This window comes from Pelobates fuscus, chromosome 1, assembly GCF_036172605.1.
Source record: "Pelobates fuscus isolate aPelFus1 chromosome 1, aPelFus1.pri, whole genome shotgun sequence".
Classification (NCBI taxonomy): Eukaryota; Metazoa; Chordata; class Amphibia; order Anura; family Pelobatidae; genus Pelobates; species Pelobates fuscus.
The window spans coordinates 44,892,877-44,916,871 of NC_086317.1; positions in this window are offsets into that span (position 1 = coordinate 44,892,877).

Consider the following 23,995-nt stretch of genomic DNA (forward strand, 5'->3'; position numbering starts at 1 on the left):
AAATTATATGCGAAAAAAGTAATATATAAATATATGTTGGTTTGTAGTACTTCTCCGGTTTTCTCTCTATTGATTACTTTTTCACACTGTGGACCAAATGTCAGAAAAATTCCCAAAATATTGACATTTTGTGTAAAATTTTCAGGATACTAATGGCAGTACACCAATAGGCCCATTTGTACTCTCTCTATTTTTATTTTAATCTGAATCAATTTATTGAAAATTTTTATTGATAACATTTGGACGAGTTGAACTGTCAAATAAATGAGTGTCGAAAGTGCTGATCTAAATGTCATTTTTGGCAAAAAAAAAATTTGCCCGGACCAAATTTTCCGAACGTGCATAAGTCTAGCAGTCAGTAAATATCCACACAAACACACTATGCATTTACAAACATAGTGACAAACAAGAAAAAAAAATGGTGTGATTTTTTGTTGTTGTTGCTGCAACCGACAATTAATCATGGTTATAAGATTAAGCTCTAGTTATGTTTCTTTTTTCTGTTTTCATTTTGATTAACCCCTAATGCCTTCCAGTGGTGATGGACAAGGTAATGAGCACTTTAATAATAATGTCAAAGTTATCTAACAGCCTAGTCTGTGTTAAACACAATATTAGAATAACAAAGAAACTAATGAAAAGAAAAGAAAAAAAAAAGAAAAATTAAGCCTTCAGGCAGTTAAAATATAGCAAACAAATACCATTAAAACATATTAACATGGCCTTGTGAAGGTTGCTCTGAATACAGCAGATTATGATACAGTTAAAAATGCAGTTATTTTTAATGACAGGCCCTGGGGCTCATTTACTAAACAGAGAGTAGTAGAAGATTGACAATTGAGTGGCCAATTTTTGTACGTTAAAATTCATGACGTTTTTTTTTTTACTTTTGCAATTTTTTATGAACTTTTATTAACTTTGATGAACAATGGTTACATTATTTAACACCTTAACGCCGTTACGGCGTTCTATGCCGTCGCGGCTTTAACCCCTTAAGGACACATGACGTGTGTGACACGTCATGAATCCCTTTTATTCCAGAAGTTTGGTCCTTAAGGGGTTAAAGGGCTTTAGAGCCGTTGCGGCGGCATAGAACGCCGTAACGGCTGAAGCCCCCAGGAGGTAAGCTATACTTACCTCCGCCGCAATCCTCTTCTGGGGGGCTGCCTGAGAGCCCAGGCAGCCCCCCTCAGGCAAATGAGGCCCCCGGGGGCCATGTGATCGCTCTCAAAGAGCGGTCACATGGCCCTCTATAGCTGGCTATGGATCTGCCAGCAGGGGGACTGTCTGAAATATCAGACAGTCCCCCTGCTGGTAGGAAGAATAAAAAAAAAGTATTAAACATGTGTAAAATTAAATTAAAAGTATTTATATATATATAATATATGTATATATATTATATATATAATATATATATACATATTATATATATGTAACGTCATACGTAATGTATTTTAATATTAATATTAGTATATATATTAGTATTAAAATACACTTAGAATGACGTTGCATAAATATAATATGTATATATATTATATATATAATAGATCTACATATATATATTATATATATATATATATGTATAATTACAATAATAAATAAATAAAATAAATAAATAAATAAATAAAATTTTGAAACAAAATTTAAAATAAATTATATATTCATATGTAATTTCATTCTAACTGTATTTTGTTATTAATATATATATATTGAAAACAGAATACACTTAGAATGACATTCTATATATATCTATCTATATATAAAATACAAATAACCGCAAATATATATATATATATATAGATAAATACATATAATTACATAAAAGATTACATTAGTATACACGTAGAATTTAAATACCTATAAATGCATATATATTAAAATTCTACGTGTATATTTAAGTAATTTTTTAACATAATTATGTCATTTGATTAATTAAAATTTGATTGACATGCCTGACAACACAGGGAGAAAGTGCAGAGAATTTAATTTGCAAGCACTATATTTGACCCTGTAACTCTCCAAGACACCATAAAACCTGTATATAGGGGGTACTGTTTTACTCGGGAGACTTCGCTGAACTCAAATATTAGTGTTTAAAACTGGTAAATTGTATTACAATGATGATATTTTAAGTAAAAGTGCCGTTTTTTGCATTTTTTACAAACAAACTGCACTTTTATGGACTATATTATTGTTGTAATATGTTTTACTGTTTTAAAACACTAATATTTGTGTTTAGTGAAATCTCCCGAGAATAACAGTACCCCCCATGTACAGGTTTTATGATGTTTTGGAAAGTTAGAGAGTCACATATAAGGCTTGAATTTCATTTTTTTGACATTGAAATTTGCCAGATTAGTTATGTTGCCTTTGAGACCGTATGGTAGCCCCGGAATAAGAATTACCGCCATGATGGCATACCATTTGCAAAAGTAGACAACCCAAGGTATTGCAAATGGGGTATGTCCAGTCATTTTTAGTAGCCACTTAGTCACAAACACTGGCCAAATATTAGTTTTTTGCTTTTTTCACACAAAAACAAATATGAACGCTAACTTTGGCCAGTGTTTGTGACTAAGTGGCTACTAAAAAAGACTAAACATACCCCACGTTAAATACCTTGGGTTGTCTACTTTTTCAAATGGTATGCCATTATGGGGGTAATTCTCATTCCTGGGCTACCACACCGTCTCAAAGGTAACATTACTAATCTGGCAAATTTCAATTTGAAAATGGAACGTTCTATATTTGACCCTGTAACTTTCCAAAACACCATAATACCTGTTAATGGGGGGTACTGTTGTACTCGTGAGACATCGCTGATTACAAATATGTGCATTTTGTTGCAGTAAAACCGTATAACAGTATAACAGTATTATGACATTTACAGCTAAAATGTGAGGCGAAACTACAAATTTAAAAAAAAAAAAATTCTCACAGTTTTTTTAAATTTTATTCATAATAAATTGTTTCATATATAAATATTTTATATGAAATGAAAGCCCTGTTTCTCCTGAACAAAATGATATATAATAAGTGTGGGTGCATTTAATATGAAAGAGGTGAATTACGGTTGAACAGACATATAGCGCAAATTCCAGTTTTTGTTTACGTTTTGTTTTGATCAGAACGTGTACTATTGACTCCGTCCTGAAGGGGTTAAACAGCTTATGTAATACAGAAAATCATATTATATATATACGTTTGTATAGTTAACGGGAATTTGAAAATCATACATAAGATATTGGAAAGGAATAAAAGAACTTTATAAAGCATATGTGTTTTAACATTGCCTGAAGCATTTACCAAACTATTTTTTAAACCTCTTGAAACATCATACTCACTGGTAGCTTAATTTACTGCTTCAGTGAGAGAAGTGAAAATAAGTTGAGTCTAAAGAACATGAATATTCATTTCCATTAAGCTTTAAGAATTTTCCTTGACGGATCTTCTAAAATCCTTGAACAACAGTGAACATTAGTAAGGGCTGATTGCTTAATGAAATTTCTAATTAAGTATTTCAAATGTTAATTTCTGAATCTATTTGAAAACTTACTGAATACACAGCTGGGATAAAGATGCACTCAAAATGTATATTACACATTCCTTAGACAGCTAAATAGCTATAATATTTTATTGGGAGTTTGTTTTATTGTAACTATAAAATAGAGTCGTTCTATCAAAATATGAGTTTCTTTAAAGTGGAACTGTTATTTATCTGGAATTTACACCATTGGATAAAACATTGAAAATCCCTTATAACGTTTTCATTTTTTCTTTCATAGTTACTGTACTTTAAATGTTTAGAAAAAAATACATCATAATCCAGTTCAGCCAATGCAAAGCTAGGAAAAACATTGAGAATGTATAGGACAAACAGAATCATTGTTGATTTCTCCTTTCCTTTGTATGTTTTTTCTTCGCTGATGGCCAGGTCCAAAGTAAGCGTATAACAAAGAATGACAGGGAGCCAAGATAGAGGTGATCAGTTGCAGAGCAAAGAGATGTGGATTGATACATGTAATGTTATTTTTCACACCACCCTAATACATATTTGTGAAATATAGGGACAAGTATACATAAAATTAAAAAAACAAATTAATTCATAGGAATTGCCAGTTCACCTTTAAGCATTATCTCCCTGAAACTCTAAACATAAGAACACATATTTTTACGTTTTTTTTTTTTTTTTAAACTTAAATCTTAAAGCCTCTCTGGTTTGAGTTATTATTAAAATACATATTCAATACAGATTATTTACTTCTGTTCAAATCCAGTCCAGTTAAAATTCATTGAGTATAGGAAGTTAGTCCAGCACCCTTAGTCTATTACGTGTGTCCTGGTTTGATGGAATTGATAATGTCAGTGTATAAATTCTGTCATTTCAAGAAGGTTCTAAAGGTTCTGAATATACTGAAACTACTGAAAATATATATTTTTTTGTAGCATATGTTCCTAAAGGTTTGAAACTCTCCCCTGGAAATATAACCATTACACTGAGTTCTAGTGGTTGTGTGGCTTAGGGTGTCCCTTTACATTAGATTAAAACAAATTAATTCAATGTATCAGTCTAAATTTATGTATTCTAAGGAAAACACGTGCTATAATGGTTTTGACAAGCGGTTAAACAAAAAAAGTGTTTAAATTACTTTAAAGGTCTAAGCAAAATTAGACAACTTTATATTTTAACCATGATCATAAGCAGTTTCTGAATTCCATCCCTTCCCTAAATCCCAGCTGAAGCTCATTGCTTGCCATCATTGTTGAAAATGAGCACACTGAGTCTGATTCAATATGGTGTTAATTTTGAGGCTCTATTTTTATAGCAATTAGCTACTATTCTGTGATGCATCAATCTATTCCAATAATCTAGCGCAAACTTGTGCGACAGCTCTTCTTTGCCGATTCAGTGTGCCTATAGATTAAATGTGATGTCATTTTTGAAACCGAATGTTATATTTTTTAATTGCTCATCTGCTGGCAGCCTCATGATGCACGTTTCACATTCTAAAATTGCCCAAGCCATAACCTGGGTCAGTTTTCATATTTGACAAGTTTGTTCTATTTGTAACTGCAAGTCAGAGTTGTATCAAACTTAGCCCTACTTAAATACCAGAAGAAATATACAAGAAATAAAAAAAAAGAATACATTCTTATATGTCTGAAAATATATTTGTACAGAAACCCACAACTTGCCACACTTAGTGGGCCCATATCCTGGCTCTGGGATATAAGCTTTTATATGATGTCCCCAACATGGAGTTCTTTGTTCGTTGAAACTAGAATGCTGATAGCAAGAAACAGGGAGAAAGAAAGACAATAGAGTTAAAAAATGTTCAAAAAAAATGACAAAATATTACACATCATATTTCATACAATCGGATTAAACAGCCAAATTTCACAAAAATGTTTTGCACAATACTCTAAGAGAGCACAGAAGTGGCTAAACAATTTCTGATTTTCTACCCGACATGCTTTTTTTTTTTAAATTACAATTATTTATTTAAGCTGTAACACGTTTTCTGTTTTTCACAAATCCGCTTGCTACATTCACATTGCTACTTAGCAACTTCTTTTAATTAATTTTAGTTAATATATCTTGTTTTTATACTATTTGCATCATTATTAGAATTCTTAACATGTAAACAGAGAATGTTTGCATATTTTTTACATAAACAGGAGTTTATCCAGTAAATGTTAAGTTGTTGTGAATTGACATTAAAGGGATATTCGGAGCACCATGACAGCTTCATCATATTTCAGTTTTTATAGTGTGAGGAGATCCCAGGTTCAGCTTACCTGAAGGGTGAAGGGTTAAACCTTTAACAAATGGATTAACTGCAAAGTCTTTAATCCAGCGCCCGATCACTATAGCGCTTTCTTTCAGTCGGAGACTTCAATCAATAAGGACTGGGTGCCGCCAATAGAATGAGAATGTCAGATTATGCTCTCAGCCTATCGGTAGCTTCCCATTCACAAAGATAGATTAAAAAGGTACATCACTTCCTGATTGAAACCTCGAACTGGAACAGAAGTGTAAGAGCAAGCAATCAGAAAACCAGATTGAAGACTTTGGGATTAAACAGTTTGTCAGATAAGCCAGCACCTGAGTCCTTGAACTATAAAAACATAATGTCAGTGCCAGTGAAGTTGTTATGGTACCTTTAGTGGCCCTTTAAGTCTAAAATAGCCAAATTAGATAAAACAAGATAGTTTTCCATATTGTGCACTTGTGGCCAATGTTTTGCTCTTTACTACTTTTTCAACATGATAAAACTCACCACTGAATGAATAACAAATGTACCGCAACAATAGGATATTCTTGGGTAGAGCGCAGACCATTGCCACCTGACAAAACTTATGGACCATTCATTTTATTCTAATCAATGCTAATGCAACACGTTCAATGTTATTCACTAAAGTGAATTCACAGTGAATTTCATTTTTTATTTTTTTAGATAGTAAGGCTGAAAAGGGATAAGAATATTCTATTTAGTAAGTTTTCATTCTGCAATTCCCCATGGGACTTAGTTTGAACATCCCTGCACTATATTCTACATGTTCATTAGATAATTATTGCTACACAATAGAAATTTCATAATTCTGGGACATGTGATTGTACTGATATCTGGAATTTTTTTTTGTGTTTGTACACAAGTATTCATCCACACTGAATAATTCTGATATTTTCATTGAATCTAAACAAAGTTCAAAATAGTTGAATTATAATAAACCTAAGAAAACATCTGTATTTAAATATCTCCTACATTGCTTTATCCAATTTCAGGGCATTTGCACAATTTCAATGTTGACATTTCACTCTTGTGAAACATTGTGTTTTGCAATAATGTATTTTCAAAGCCCTGAGTAATGAACAGGTCCCTTTGGGAATGTGCAGCTTCCTACTGATAAACAATAGTGACAGAAGGTCAATAATGATATTTATGTAGAAGCATGCATGTCACATATGATGAGTGCAGTATATTGCATGAATGCAGTAATGTAAATCCCAGGTAATGAAGAGAAAGTGTTCAGTCAGTATAAAGGAGTAAAACATGTTATGTTTCTAGGGACATTGCATATTTACTATGTGGAACTATTAGATTCAATAAATGATTAAGCCCTTAACAGTTTTCTAAATGTAGGTTATAGTAAAGATTATGAATGTTATTTTTAAAAGCATATTCACTTAAAAATATTTAGAGACGATTTTCATGTATACATTTGGATGAGGTTCAGAAAGTGTAAAAATTTTGCAATGATCTAAATCGACTCTCGTTAATCAAAATTTTCCTTAAATTCAGATTTTATTAACTAAATTAAACCTTAGTTGGAGTGACTAATTTAGAGGTATTTAACTTTCTAGCTTTTTACTACATCTTCATATTATTATTTTTTTAATGTGCACACTTACTAGAAGTTAAATGGCTGATGGTTGTACATTAACCTAAAATATATTTTGTTAGAGTCTATAAGGCAATCACATGAGTGGAGAAAGCAAACAAATGTCCCTTTAAAATCATATTTGGGAAGCTCTATGAATGCATAAAAAAATGGAACAGACTTTTCAAATGTTTTTTTTCTCAAAAACATCAGCAAATAGAGTCAACTTAGACCCAATTAGGTAGGGGAGGCGTAATTGCCCTATTATTAATTGCCCTTTCTCTGTCCTGGAGGTAGTGGGATAGACAGTAACCAGGTAGATGTCTACAAATGGCTCCTATCCCTAATTCCATCACCCAGTGTACAATTAAATGTAATATGGTGGACTAGGGATCCCATTGCACAATAATTTCAAGAAAATTGTCCAGTTCCCTGGTACTAGTGGCATTGTAGAAGATAATCCCCGAACCACTGGTCTAATGTGAACACCCTCCCAACAGAGGACAACAATGCCTGCTCCAGCTTACAAGTATACTAAATTCATTAGGGTAGAGACATACATTGAAAACGTAGTTGTCTCATGGATAGCCAAGAGTTTAAGTTGTTTTGATGTTAAATTTATTACAAAGCAGAAAGAGCAGTATTAGTCTTTCCTTTCTAAATCTGAGATTATTTTCATATTTAGTGAGACTGGCTTGTTGTATAATTTTATTCAGTAGAATTGTGGGAATATATACAGTTAAAAACAACAAATCACCTTAAATGTTGCAGTATTTTAATAATATGCACCTAATGTTAGGGAAAGCCTAAGGTTCATTCTAACAATAGGCAACATGAATTACAGTATATAATGTGTACTAGAGAGAGGGGCTAATCTCTCTTTGTACTGTTTGCCATTTTTACTACTGAAGAAAGCTGTACACTAATTCAAGTCATGCATGAGAGGAATATGATAACACCCATCCCTGAATAAGTGTCCGGACCCTAATTATTCCAGAAAATCTTTTAGGAAAGACAAATTTATTTTGCTGAAATATTTCCAGCATTTTTTTTTTAAATACAGTTAAAGCAAGCCAAACTAATTCTTTTTTTTTTTTTTTTTGATAGATTGTGTTAATATTAGTTTTTTGTTGGAGCCACAAAGCTGACATGATCTGATTACTGGTCATCTTTTCTACTTTAATGTCCTCGTCCAGTTTTATAATTGCCCAGTTATAACTTAAGCAATATTACATAGGATCTTGAGCTTCAGAATTCCAGCTTTCTGCAACATCAGTTGACATAATGAATCATGTTCCCTGTATTCAAGACTTTCTACAGTAACTAATAATTTAGGGAGGTTAACTGATGCCACTGAGGGGATCATTACATCCTGCCAACACAAATAGAGAAGTCCTATAATTCAACAGTTAATATGAACAAATGTTTTCTTACATGATTTTTTTCTAGGTCCTTAACAGGTTACTCGTAATCAAACACTTAAAACAACATATCTTTATGATGTCACTCTTTCTACATGACCTTTCAAATTGGTATTTAGAATCAGTGTTTTATTTTAATAAGTTTGTCTAGAAAATAATAGTTTAATGAAAAGATAGAACTGCATGTTACAAGGTTCTAAATTATGCTGAAGCACAAATTAACGGTTACATTGAGGAAGGCGGAATAAATAATAGCCCAACTCAGAAAATAATAATAATTTTGTTCGGGAAAAAAAATAACAAAATTCTTTGTATTCTTTTTTTATAGTATATTTAGAGACAGAGAAATAATCAGGGATATTATAATTATCCATGTAAAGGTCAATGCTAGTCAACGAATATGAATCTAATGAATAGTCAATTATATCAGATCTACTATTGAAAATTTCAGTTGTTCATGATATATATAGTACTATTTATCTGAAATGCATTAAACAGTATGAATAAGAAAATATGCAAATCTGTAACTTTGGGCCAATGTAACGAGGAGCGAATTTCATAGAAGGAACCTTCAAATGAATGTTTCTAGTACTCAACCATACCCTATCACCTGGAACAAAAACCGGAGCCGCCCTTCTGTGCTTATCAGCGTGTTTCTTGAACAACATGGAATTATGTAGGAGAATTTGTCGAGTCTGATCCCACAACTTCCTCAAATTGGCAACATGAACATCAACCGACGGTACCCCTTGGGAAGGAGAAACCGAGGGAAGAATGGAAGGATGAAAGCCATAATTCATGAAGAAGGGACTAGAACGAGTAGAATCACAAACGAGATTATTGTGTGCAAACTCCGCCCAAGGAATCAAACCGACCCAATCGTCCTGGTGTTCAGAAACAAAACAACGCAAATATTGTTCAATCTTTTGATTGGTACGTTCAGCAGCTCCGTTAGACTGAGGGTGATAGGCAGAAGAAAAATTCAATTTGATGCCTAGTTGAGAACAGAAGGATCTCCAAAAACGTGAAACAAATTGGGAACCTCTATCGGAAACAATATCGGAAGGTATCCCATGTAAGCGAAAAATCTCTCTCGCGAATATCTCCGCCAATTCAGGAGAAGTCGGGAGTTTAGTTAAGGGCACGAAATGAGCCATCTTAGTAAACCTATCAACCACCGTGAGGATCACAGTCTGTTTTTTAGAAACAGGCAAATCTACAATGAAGTCCATAGCCAAACAGGACCATGGTCTCTCTGGAATGTTCAAAGGATGTAACAACCCACATGGAAGCGTATGAGGTTGCTTAGTCTTCATACAGACCTCACATGCTCCGATGAAATCCCTAATATCCTTCCGTAAAGAAGGCCACCAGAAATCTTTAGAGATCAAGGAACATGTCTTGCGAATACCCGGATGCCCAGCCGCCTTACTGTTGTGAAAACACTGTAAGAGTTCCAGTTGGAGTTCAGGAGGAACGAAATGCCTTGACCCAGGAGTCTGTCTAGGCGCCAGATGCTGCAACTTCATGATCTGACCAAGCAACGGAGAGTGAATCTTAAGACTCGTGTTGGCGATAATATTGCACCTGGGTACTATAGAAGACAAAACCGGCTCAGATATCGCAGAAGGTTCATATTGTCGAGACAAAGCATCGGCTTTAGAATTCTTAGAACCAGGTCTATAAGTGAGCACGTAATTGAAATGCGTGAGGAATAAAGACCAACGAGCTTGCCTGGAGGACAAGCGCTTGGCCTCCCCAATATAGGACAGGTTCTTGTGGTCTGTCAAAATAGTAACAGGATGTAAGGTGCCCTCCAGTAAATGTCTCCACTCCTTTAAAGCCATGATAACTGCTAGTAGTTCCCTGTCACCAATGTCATATCTGCTCTCAGGGCCTGATAGTTTCTTGGAAAAAAAAACACATGGATGTAAGGGCTTATCCACACCTAACCTTTGGGACAGGATGGCACCTATACCTGTCTCTGAGGCGTCTACCTCGAGTAGGAAAGGCAGAGTCGTATCAGGGTGAACTAAAATTGGTGCAGAAGCAAACAGTTCCTTGAGTGTTTTGAAGGCAAGAAGGGCTTCAGTAGAGCAGTTCTTAGTGTCAGCCCCCTGTCTGGTCATATTGGTAATAGGAGCTATAATTGAAGAGTAACCCTTAATGAAGCGCCTATAATAGTTGGAGAATCCAATAAACCTCTGAATGGCCTTGAGGCCCCTGGGTAAAGGCCAATCCAAAATGGACTGGAGCTTATCCGGGTCCATCTTAAACCCTTCCCCAGAAATCACATAACCAAGAAAGTTTATCTGGGATTGGTCAAAGCTGCATTTCTCCAATTTGCAGTACAGGCCATGTTGAAGAAGCTTGCGCAATACCCTTCTGACTTGTCTGTGGTGAGTCTCAATCTCTCTAGAGTGTATAAGTATATCATCCAGATATACAATAATGCAGTCATGTTGAAATTCCCTAAGAACTTCATTGATCAGGTCCTGAAATACTGCCGGTGCATTACAGAGGCCAAAAGGCATTACTGTGTATTCATAGTGCCCATAACGGGTATTGAACGCCGTCATCCACTCGTGTCCCTGCTGAATTCTCACCAAGTTATACGCCCCTCTGAGATCTAACTTGGTGAAAATCTTGGAGCCTTTTAGACAATCAAAGAGCTCGGTAATCAAAGGAATTGGGTAGGCATTTCTAATGGTTATTTTGTTCAAACCTCGATAATCAATGCAAGGTCTTAGTGTACCATCCTTCTTTTTAACAAAAAAAACCCCAGCCCCGGCAGGAGAGGAGGATCTCCTAATGAATCCTTTTTCAAGGTTCTCACGAATATACTCCTCTAAGACTAAGTTCTCTTTAGTGGACAAAGGATATACATTACCCCTGGGGGGCATAGTACCAGGTAGTAGATTAATCTTACAATCAAAAGACCTGTGTGGAGGTAAAGTATCAGCATTCTTTTTGTCAAATACTGCCTTTAAATCCAGGTACAGGGGCGGTATTTGTACCTCTGTAGAGTAGGTAGAATTAATCGGTGTGTTAACTGCGCAAAGCGGTGACACTGTCCGTAAGCACCTGTCCTGACAACCCTGACCCCATGAGATTATCTCCCCTAATTCCCAATCAATAATAGGGTTATGTTTTTTTAACCAAGGGTACCCCAGGACTATGGGAACAGAAGGAGAAGAAATAAGCAATAAATATATGTCTTAAATGGCCGAGAGAACCGCGAGGAACGGAAGAAACAACCCCTGTGGGAGGATAAACGTCTAAGTCTCTCACCTCTGAGGTAGAGACTCTGAGGTAGAGACTACAGGTACCCTGACACAAACAAAAAAATAAAAGAACAAGAATACATTACAATTTATGAATGCATGTTTTTGTACTTTTTATTTTCTTCTCCCATTATATTGCTTTCTCATGTCTACATCTTCATATGCGTGCAAAAGCACGGTCAGAAACTGACTATTAACGAAAGTTCTGCCTTTCTCTCATTATTGTTTCCTATATTGTGCTTGTATTTAAATATCACTTTTTCAGTAAATATTTTTTTTTTGTTTCCAGGAAATGTGCAATGATCGATTTAAAAAACTTGTAAATAAGAAATTAGCATACTATATGTTAGTAGAGATAAGCAATAATATCCTTTTTATGTTGATATATCAAAAGGGACATTGAAGGGATTGCAAGTATTTAATCTCATTGAAGTGGTTGAAGTGTCTGGTTAAGATCATCTGCTTATAATGCCTTTTGCGTCCCTTTAAAAATGCTTGTTATATAATTTCCATGTGGTTAAAACATGTTAGATTGAAATGTTGCTGCTTGTATATTTTTTTTCTTAATATGAATTTAAGGGTGCTGAAAATATCGCTACCATATTTTTTTAATTAGCACTAACCATGTCTCAGATTAACTTTAATGGCTATGTTATTGCCAAGCTCGAAGCTAACTATATAATAATAATTATTTTCTTAAACAAATATTTGCACTCAGGGAATTGTTTTGAGTACTACACCGTTACTACCTTTGCCTTGTAATATTAAAGATAATAACATAAAAGATAATAGTTTTCTCTCATTCTTTCCATAGCTCTCCTTTTGTGCGTTTGTATATTCGACTTTAATACATTTAGAAGAATAATAGGATTCAGTTAAAATGTAATATTTCTTTGAATTTGAAGATCTTTCTTGAGACACTATTTGTGTAAAAAAATACTCATTACAATTAAGTACGTAATTTCAAAGATGTAATATTAATCAGTATTTTAGGGAAAAGGCATTAGTCAATGTCTTGCATTTTCAATAATGGTTTGATTATATTCAAGGCTTCCCTAATCCAGATGCAATTTACGCATTTCAAATAAAGATTACTTGTTTTGCTGTTGTGGACCTAATGAGCCTAAGATGCAGTTTCTTCACTTCAGTTAACTACTTTTTAAGAGAGTTTTACCAAAACAACATGAAACAGGAAACCTACAGCAAAAATTCAAAGCTGATGGCTAAAGAAATCAAAACATGGTCTATTGCAACCAGCAGGCATTATATATTAGTTTTACAGAAAATTGCCTTCTGAACTTAGACATTTAAACCCATGTTTACACAATGCCTTGAGCAAACTTAGAAATATTGTACTCAAACACTAATTGGTTTTATTAATTCACTGTCTTTTTTAATTGCATTTCTTGGTTCTCTGCTTCAAATGTAGCTTAAAACTGAAAACTTAATCAGATCATTTGTTCATGCTGCTTATTATACAAAAGAGCAGATTAAAATGAATGCGATATATATTCTTGCACAAAGATCATCAAATTTTGTCACAGCTGTAATGATTTTATTTTGGCTGTACATATTCATTCAAAGTCTACTAAATCTACTCAGGCAGAATGAATTCAAAGTGAATTTCAAATCCATAGCTCCGTGTGAACAGAAATCATTCTGATGTAATTTGGAATACAAAAATCTAAAAGCAGAGGTCCTTAGCCAACCCTCCTTTAGATTATGTACTGTCAGTAACCTCCCCTCCCCCTTTCAAAGCATTGTAAGCAGAATCTATTCTAATAAAAATAAACTAGCAAAGGGTTACTAAGGACAATAGAATAATTGCAGCAGGTCTTACATTTCGCTCGCTGTAAGGTACAGTACTTCAGAGCAATGAGGAGTGTTTGATGTGGCTCATTTTTGGAGTAGCTGGGATATACTCCTCCCGTATCATACTTGTACCACAATTGACACTCTTTCATTGTTCCACACATGTTCAGTATAACTTGCATCATTTTGGGTGTGTGTGCCCTTATGGCATCAAAAGAGCATGACGGCATACCAGTTGCAGCAAAAAATGTCAACCACAACTGCATTATTTGCAGAAGCAAACAGCATCAATTGTAGAATTTTTAACACAAAAGAAGTTGCTAGTACCTTTAGGCACTCAAGAGGAACCTGGCTGCCACAAGGATCCTTGTTTAATTTCTTGCACTCATTGAGGATGGTGGACACTCTTATAATGGTGAGCAGATGGAGTTTTAGGATGGTGCAGAGGTTCCTTCATATCTGGGGACCTTTTCAAAAGATTTTATATTAATTAGAATATAACTCCAACCTCCCTCCTCACTAATACTTATCATGTGATGATACGATTAGGTGGATTTGGCATTCTTTGATAAGGATTTGAAGAATAAGTCATCAACTGGCCCTTTAGTTCTATACCCTTAGGCTAGAAAACCTCTTACTGACATTAAAAAAAAAGTTATTTTTTTCTGCCAAGTATCAGGTAAAGTCCATTCTCACATAAGGTAGAGGAATTGAGCAGGGCACTTTTTGGGCTGCATTTGGTTAATAGTGTGGTCTAATAAACACAATGTTTTTTTGTGGAGAGTGACAGAGAGTCAGTTTTCTCTCTTCGGTTAAGAAGGTCAATCATCTCACAGAAGCATGTATTTTGTTTTCATGGCTAATCATGGCAGCATCACTTATGGTTAGCTTGCCTCAGAACCAATAACAGGGCAGGAACTAGAATTCAAAATGAGACTGTATATATAAAAGGTTTCCTCCTCCATCTACACAAAAGTGTTTTTTCTGTCTTATTGACGGACAGGAATTTCCTTTATTTTCTTTTTGTCCACCTCCCCACACCCTCCATAGGTCTCCCAAATATGGTTCAGCCTCTCTTTATCTGAAAATCCCAGTAAACAGCTTGTTTCTAACAAGACTAGCTGGGATAGCTTTGAATATATTATTTGAACCACGATGTGGGATTATAAAATAATCCACTTTCAGGCTCAATGGAATAGAAAAAAATCTATGTCAGCAAATTAATTGTAAGTCCCTCCTTTTATGCTCTCCAACTAGAGTGTCTATTTTATTTTATTGTGAGTTTTTATTTTCATATAGCTTCAAAATAATCTTTTACTTACTGATATCTAATATTGATAAAATGCATCAGCAAGAAATTACATGAGTCTCCTAGGATCTCTCACCTCGGCAATAGGTTTGGTGAGATGTGCCCAAAGGAACTTAAGACCCATTCAGATTAACTTTTTCTATGAATTAAGGAAAACTGAAAATGATTAAGGCCAATTGATAGATATTGCACTTCATTTGAAAGTCCAATTGAAATGGTGGATTTCTTCACAGAACCTTCAGAAAGGATTTCCTCTCGAACAACCAAATTGGAAAGTAATTACAGATTCCAGTCTTCAAGGGGTGCTCATTTGAACTCTGCCAAGAATCAGGAAACCTAGTCTCATCACTAGATTACATTTTACTCAAACCTCAGGGAACTGAACACCATCTCAAAAGGCCTGAAAGTTTTCTGCCTCAAATAAGGAACACCTGGGTCTTGATATGCACAGACAGGGTGGTTGCAGCATATGTCAATCACCAAGGAGGCACCGAAATCAAACAATTCTTGAATCAAATACAAAACAAGTGATAATTATGTGTCACCAAGCACTATTTAAAGCCCAATAGAAATTTTATGCAATTCAGTATAATACATATTTTTCTTTCTATAGTCGCTACCACACTGAATGTGTTAATTCTCCAAAAATACACACAACCACATGAAGTCTCAAAAATACATTGGAGTGGTTAATATTTTAACAATGTAATACCAATATGTTCTTATAAAATACAAAGCATAACTAAAAACACAACTAATATTTGTTTGTCTTTTACAATTGGGTGTGTAAACATTTAAAGAAAAAAATAAAAAGTACAATAGTGTAAAACCTTTAAAATGGTTGTTTAGAACTAAAATACCAATGGAACACTCCAACAGTCCAGTGCTGTAGAACCTAGCTCCGGTGTGTAGAACAATTTGGTCCATTTTGGAAGATGACTCCCCTCTTTAGTACATCAATATGGGTTGTTGACTTTAAAAACTCCAGTAAATCGGGGGCGTGGCCTGACGCATGGCGAGAACGGTCGCAAGGTGCTAGTGCTCCGACCTCCACGGCCCGTAAAAGCGTTATTTAACAGCAAACTAGAAGAATAACTATCCTACTTTTCACCACAAGAGATGTCCCAAGCAAAGAACAAACCCAAACTCCAGGATAAAGGAGAGAAAAACACGTTCTTCGGAACCAGGCAGCCTCAAACGCAGCATGCTGCCTCCCATGAAAGCGACCAAGATGGCGACGGAGACGACACACTCCCGCTACAGAAAGACCTGACAGGGAACCTACCAGTCACGCAGGAGATGTTGCAGAAATGCCTAGACGACATGTCAAATAAAATCTTTGCTAACATTAACAAATCTATAGCAGAGATCAAAAGAGAAGTACATGGATAGAAAACAGAATGGGCGAGTATGCTGAGGCCCACAACGACATGGCGGACCATGTACAAAGATTGGAACAGCAACAAAACCAGATCCAAATGAAAATAATGGACCTAGAAGATCGATCGAGGCATCAAAACATATGACTCAGAGGAATCCCAGAAGACGTGAAGCAGCCCGAATTAAGAGAATACCTAACAGGCCTCTTTCACGCCATGGTACTGGACTTTCCTGCAGATATGTTACTAATTGACAGAACTCACAGAGTGGCCAAACCAAGATTCCTGCCGGCGGGAACGCCAAAAGATGTACTGGCCAAGCTCCACTATTTCCACATCATGGAGGCCATTATGCAAGCCTCAAGGTCAAGCAAAGACTTACCAGAAAAATACAGGTCTGTACAAATTTACTCAGACCTGTCGGCCTAAACGCTACAGAAACACAGGGAATATAAGGACATCACAGAAGCCCTGATTGAGCAAAGACTGCCATACAGATGGGGACTCCCTGTGCGCCTGCTAGTCCACAGGAACGGAATAATAACGACCATCACCTCACCAGAAGACGGCAGGAAGGCCCAAATAAACTGGGGAATATCGCTACCACAGCGGTCAGGGAAAGATCAGACGGTGCAAAGGCTATCGCCTGACTGGGAAAAGCAGCGCAAATGATCTGGTAACCCAAAGACTACAAGAAATCGAGGACGGAACGACTAAGGGTTTGACTGCACATATAAGCACATAAGTACAAGAGCTATAAAGACTATGTTTAGCACATAATTTTATATTTTATATTTTTATATTTATATTTCAGTTCATACTCATAACAAATGCACAAACCACCTTGGTTTTACGTTAATCTGAGAGGAAGCAAGAGCATAAATATGTTTATCGTCTAAATGTTTAACTGTTCAACTAAATAACTGCTAAGTAGGAGCTATAGATCTACCACAGAAGGTAGTAAGGGATTGAAAACGTGCTGTAGTGCACTTAACATCCCAGTGGTGAATATCCTGCCGAGCAAAGTTTAGGATCAAACTCGAGGATGAAACAGTAGCTTATAGGTTTTTTAAAGAAACAAAAGTTAAAATGTTTACTCTTATGCTTTGTACCAGCGACTAAGGCTCATGCTACCTGTTATATACGAAGGAGACTTGAGAGTTTTCGATGGTCTCCAAGGCCTTCAAATGTAAATTTTAAATGTGGTTAATAAGCAATGAATACAAGGGAGCCATAGACTATCGAAGAAAGTAGTTAAGACTATGATATAACAAAAAAAAAAACACAGCATCACCACCCACAAGGGGAATTTTCCGCTACGGAAAATCTACCACATCACCCCGCGAATCCAATGTTACCAGTAACACAACAATTGGAAGGAAGAACTGCAACGTCTAACTCTCAGAACCTGACAGTTAGATCACATCGTAATGCTACACAAAGCTCGGGTAGAGCTACAGCACCATAGATCAAACACATACACGGGCCGACCAAAACACCCGTAAAATCTCAAAACAAATGACGCCCCCACAAGGGCACGGCGTGCAGTGACCAAGCCCAATTTTGGGTATTAGTAGTGACAACTGCAGTTATGTTAAACCCCAGTTATCCCCCAGTTACTCACCCCCTACCCCCACCCACACCCCACAGTGTCAGGGTAAACCCAACCATAGAAGCACATGTCCTGGATACCTACAAAATCCTGTACCAACAAAGACAGAGCAGCCGAAACTTCCCTACAAAACCACTCAGGGACTAGCCAGAGCAAGAAGAAATCGACAAAAAACAAAGAGCACAAAAAAATTGGAACAACACCATGAAAATATACTCCCATAACGTTAAATGGTTGAACACCCCATACAAACGCCATTGCCTCTTTAGAGACCTTAAACAAGACCAAGCAGAGATAATATGCCTCAAAGAAACACATTTCAAGAAGGGACCAACTCTTAGGCCTGACCTTTTTCCACACCAATACCATGCAGTCACGGGACACAAATCTAAAGGAGTATCACTACTAATTAGTAACAAAGTGGCATTTACACACCATGACTCTCATATAGACCCTCTGGGCAGATACGTAATTCTGGTGTGCACTATCAATAAAATACCGTATACCATAGTCACGGCCTATGCTCCCAACAACGACCAAAGGAACTTCCTACACAAACTTCTGACAAAAGTGTCGTCAATACAAAAAGGAAAGATGATTTTGTGTGGTGACTTTAACCATATCATAGATCCCCAACAAGACACCACAGCACAATTGACCTCCACATACAAAGCAAAACAAAGCAAGGCATGTAACAACTACAAGAAACTGCTAGATGAACACCAACTTTATGATACGTGGAGACTACTCAACCCAAACCAAAGAGACTACTACTCAGCCCCACACAAGACATACACTAGAATTGACAGATTTCACATACATAGAACATTTTTAGATCAACTAGCCGACAGCGCCATAAGCACCATAAACTGGTCGGACCATGCCGCCATCACACTCACGATAAAAGACCAATATGACTATAAACACAAACACCCATGGAGGCTAAATGAATCCATACTGCACAACCCACAATTCGTGGAGTTCATAACAGAAGAACTCACTCAATATTTTGACGTGAATAATTCTGAACAATTAGCGATGCACACAATATGGCAAGCACATAAAGCGGTAATGAGAGGCCTACTGATACAAAAGGCGGCCCAAATCAAACACAGCACCCAAACACAATGGTTAGACTGGAACAAACAACTAACCGACATTACTAACCAAAACAAAACACTCCAAAGACACGCTGCAAGCACAAATTAAGGACCTACAAGACAAAATCAAAGAACACACACTACAGAGGGTAAGCTACAATTTACGCAAGCTTAACCAGCAACAGTACACACAAGGCAATAAAGCAAGTAAATTGCTGGCATCCAGGCTTAAACACAGAGCTGTAAATAGTAGGATACAGTACGTAGTAGACCAAGAAAACAAAAAAAGTCATATCACCTGTGGACATAAGCAACACATTCGCGTCATACTATAGAGAGCTATATCATCTTGAACAGTCCACCCAAATAGCCCAACCGAGTAGCGAGGACATACAAAAATACCTAGAAGACATCAACCTACCGAAGTTATCAAACACCCAGATCGAAACACTGTCAGCCCCCATAACAACACAGGAAATAGAAGAAACAATCAAAACCCTGCCAAAAAATAAGGCACCAGGTCCAGACGGATTCTCCAACCTCTACTATCAAAAGTTCCACCACATCCTATCACCTCACCTCACACAATTATTCAACCAAGCCACGCAATCAGGTACACTGCCCAGTGAACTACTGATGGCACGTGTAATCACACTCCCCAAACCAGGCAAACAACCGACGCACTGCCCCAATTTCCGCCCAATCTCACTTCTTAATACAGACGCAAAACTATATGCCAAAATACATGCACAGAGACTAAGCCGAATACTACCCCAACTGATCCATAATGATCAGGTGGGATTCGTCGGAGGGAGGCAAGGATCAGATAATACGCGCAAAGTCCTAAACCTGGTGCACAGCATGAGGAGAATGGGAATAGGGGGCCTCCTGGTGTCACTAGATGCAGAGAAGGCAATTTTTGAGCACCTCCCTTAAGAATGGCCAACCGACTCGGTTGGCCATTCTTAAGGGAGGTGCTCAAAAAATTCAAGTTTCCAATACAATTTAACAACGTCGTCCAAGCCTTATACAGCCATCCCACCGCCAGAGTAGTAACAGCTGGATTCTGCTCAGACACATTCTGAATAACTAATGGGACAAGACAAGGCTGCCCACTTTTGCCTCTCTTATATGTCTTAGCACTCGAATTGTTAGCAGCCAAAATTAGAGGAGAACTTTCTATAAAAAGGGTCACATTGGGTACGGAAGAATACAAATTGAGTCTATTTGCAGACGACATCTTCATAACAATGACCGAACTGTACATTTCTCTGCCTAATCTCATGGCACACATAGCCCAGTACGGGAAACATTCATACTACAAATTGAATATATAAAAAACACAAGCCATGGGAATAAACATACCCAGACAACAAATGGAGACCATGCAAGAGAAATTTCCAATGGACTGGCGCACTGACTTCCTAACCTTCTTAGGCCTCAGAATTACAAACAACCCATCCAACCTGTTTAAAAAAAACTATAAAACCATGCTAGTGAACTTTAAGATACACTGAAAGCCTGGGAGGGAAAGTACATATCATGGGTGGGGCGAATAGAAGCCTTAAAAATGTATCTGCTACCAAAACTGCAGTATCTTTACAGAACCCTACAGATCCCAATACCTAGAAGCTTCTTATCAGAGATCCACAACATGTTCCTTAGATTTGTATGGCAAAACAAGAAGATACGAATTGCCACGAAGATTATACAACGAGACATAGCCGAAGGTGGGCTAGGATTCCTAGATGTACAAGCATATTATAAAGCAGCAATACTCCACACCGTATCGCAAACCACACCCCACCTCGAACGACCACAATGGCTCAAAATAGAAACCTTATGGGCCCAACCATTACAGCTCCATGTATACCTCTGGACCCCTGAGAAAAACAGAAGTTCGATACAGCACCTACTCCCCACATCCCAACTGCTAATTGAAATATGGGATTCAGCTAAAAGAAACTTAACGGCTTTCCACCCAATACCTCTAGCAACCCCGATGGAAGCTATGGCTACAATAATACCTACAATAGATAAAAACAAATGGCTGAAACATGGCATCAAATATATAGAACAGCTATTCGACAAAGGGGAAATGTTGCAGTTCCCTATCCTGCAAACCAAATACGACCTACCAAACTGCATGTTGTTTCCATACCTTCAACTCAAATCATGCCTAAAGACCACACGCCCCACAAAACAAAACAAAGGACCACACCAGATGCTCTCTATATATGAGGAATTCTGCACAAACGCTCTGCCCCCAAAGAAGGTAATATCGTGGTGTTATAAAACACTCATACGCCCACAGGACGCAGTGAAAATCACGCATAAAATAGCTTGGCACAACGAACTACACTGAACAATAGATTAAGAACAATGGACAAGAGCATACTCGTCACACAAAGGTATCACATCCTGTACGAACCACCTAGAACTGCAAAGAAAATACAATACCGCTGGTACTTGGTACTGGCCAAAATGCACAGAATATGGCCCCAGTCATCCACGAATACATTTTGGAGATGTAATACACAAGAAGGAGCAATGTTGCATGTATGGTGGTCATGTGCCACTTTACAACCTTTCTGGCGCAGAACACACCAATTGATAAAGCAAGTAACCAATACCAACATACAACCCACAGAAGAAATGTGCCTACTATTCATACCACCGGACAATATGGACAAAGCCCAGTGGGCAACGACATACCACCTACTGATCTCAGCAGCCATGGTGATAGCTAGACTATGGAAAACACATACGGCACCGACTTTCGACACCCTCCTAAATCAAATCAGCCTTAACTGGCAATATGAAACCATGTTCGCAAAACAAAATGGCCCAAAGAAAACAATTATTAAAGCAAACCTGATGTGGAGAGAGTACTGGGAACTCAAAGACAAAAGAGACACATCACAAAGCAACTCCCCACGAATGGCACCACCCTCCTAGCTTAGCACAAACACACTCAAAAGAACACTCCAAGTCATATGGATGAACACCTGTGAATTAATACTAGACACCACAAGCGATTTGAATTAATTGCAAGCTCAGAGCCGGACGATTGTAACCAATGTTAAAGCAGAAGAACAAGCAAACGACAATTACTTGAACAAAGAATACCCTAAATACAGAAACAACTATAAACATTACCAATGTGCCAGCAGACAAGATAGGCTGAACGCAGGACAAGACAACAGGAAGACACGTACATGGGTCTCAGATGGCCCATACTCCACTTACCCCCCTCCCACCCACTAACCAAGCAACGCACTACTTATTTACTAATAGTTACTAATAAAGGTACCAATACATGTGACAATAATATAAAGATATGAGGTGACGTACAACACAATAATGCATTCCCACCACCTCTCTTCCATCTTGCTGTAACCCCGGCATTAACATACAAGGATGTCAGCACATTCGAAGTAATCAATTTGACTAGCGTAAAGGCTGTTAACGCACCCCACCTTTCACCCCCCTCCTGTTAATGAGCTACCACCTAGAGACACCGCTTCAAGTGCTGCCTTGCCTATGTCACAAAACTGACATGGGAATGCCACACGACAACTACACCACACAGGGACAATACAAGCAACTGCACACTAAATTGGCCCAGGGTGTATAGAGACACGTAGATGTATTTAATCCAGGTTGTCATATAAGATTCATGTGAATGTAACAAGATCTGTAACTTGTAATGCCTGCACAATGTTTCTCCCCCCCTAACCTCCCTTTCCTTTCTGTACCCCGACCTGTTTTTACGACAAAATAAAAATTGTCAAATTGAAAAAAAAAAAACCTCCAGTAAATCTCGGGTAAAGGAGATGAGCAATAATAGGGAAATTCCACCATATAAAACATATATATATATAGTCGGGGCAATATACAGAAATCTAGCATATAATAACCATAACATCAATGAGTTGGAACCAGTCGGTTGTGGTTTGCCGGAACCAACAAAGCAGTAGACCTGTAATAAAAGTGGGCTTACCTTAGAGGGTGTTTATGAATAGAGGGAGTGGTGGGAGGGGTGACTTGCCAGACCAGCAACGGTAAGGTGGGAGTGGATTAGCAGCCCTTTTAAAGGGAATTCAAGCCCCTCCCACAACTACAGGCCAAGCCTTCAAAATTGTAGTCGGGGCAATATAGCCGTATACAGAAATCTAGCATATATTAACCATAACATCAATGAGTTGGAACCAGTCGGTTGTGGTGTGCCGGAACCGACAAATCAGTAGGCCTGTAATAAAAGTGGGCAAAAGAAAATACCATAAGACGTAATACGGTTAACCAACTTTATTTATTTAGATAAGTCACAGAAAGCTTGTCTTAATTCTTTAACGGGATTAGGTATGTAGAGTGTGTAGGCTGAGGATTTCCAGCGTCCCATTGCCTTGAAAATGTGAGTGGGTACGTGATTAGCAGATGCTGTAGATGCTACCCCAATTCGGAAAGAGTGACCTGAGAAATGATTGGGATTTAGGCCGAGCCTAGTCAACAGTAGTCATACATAAAGCATACATTTTGTTGTAGTCAGAATGTTTCCATGCAGTTTGAGCAAGGGTTGTAGAGGTTGTTTGTGGAGTGAAAGGAAATAAGCATCAAAAACCTGTACTGGGCACCATTTATAATGAGTAGGATACAAGGGGATTTCAATAGTATGACATATGGTGCTGGTTTTTG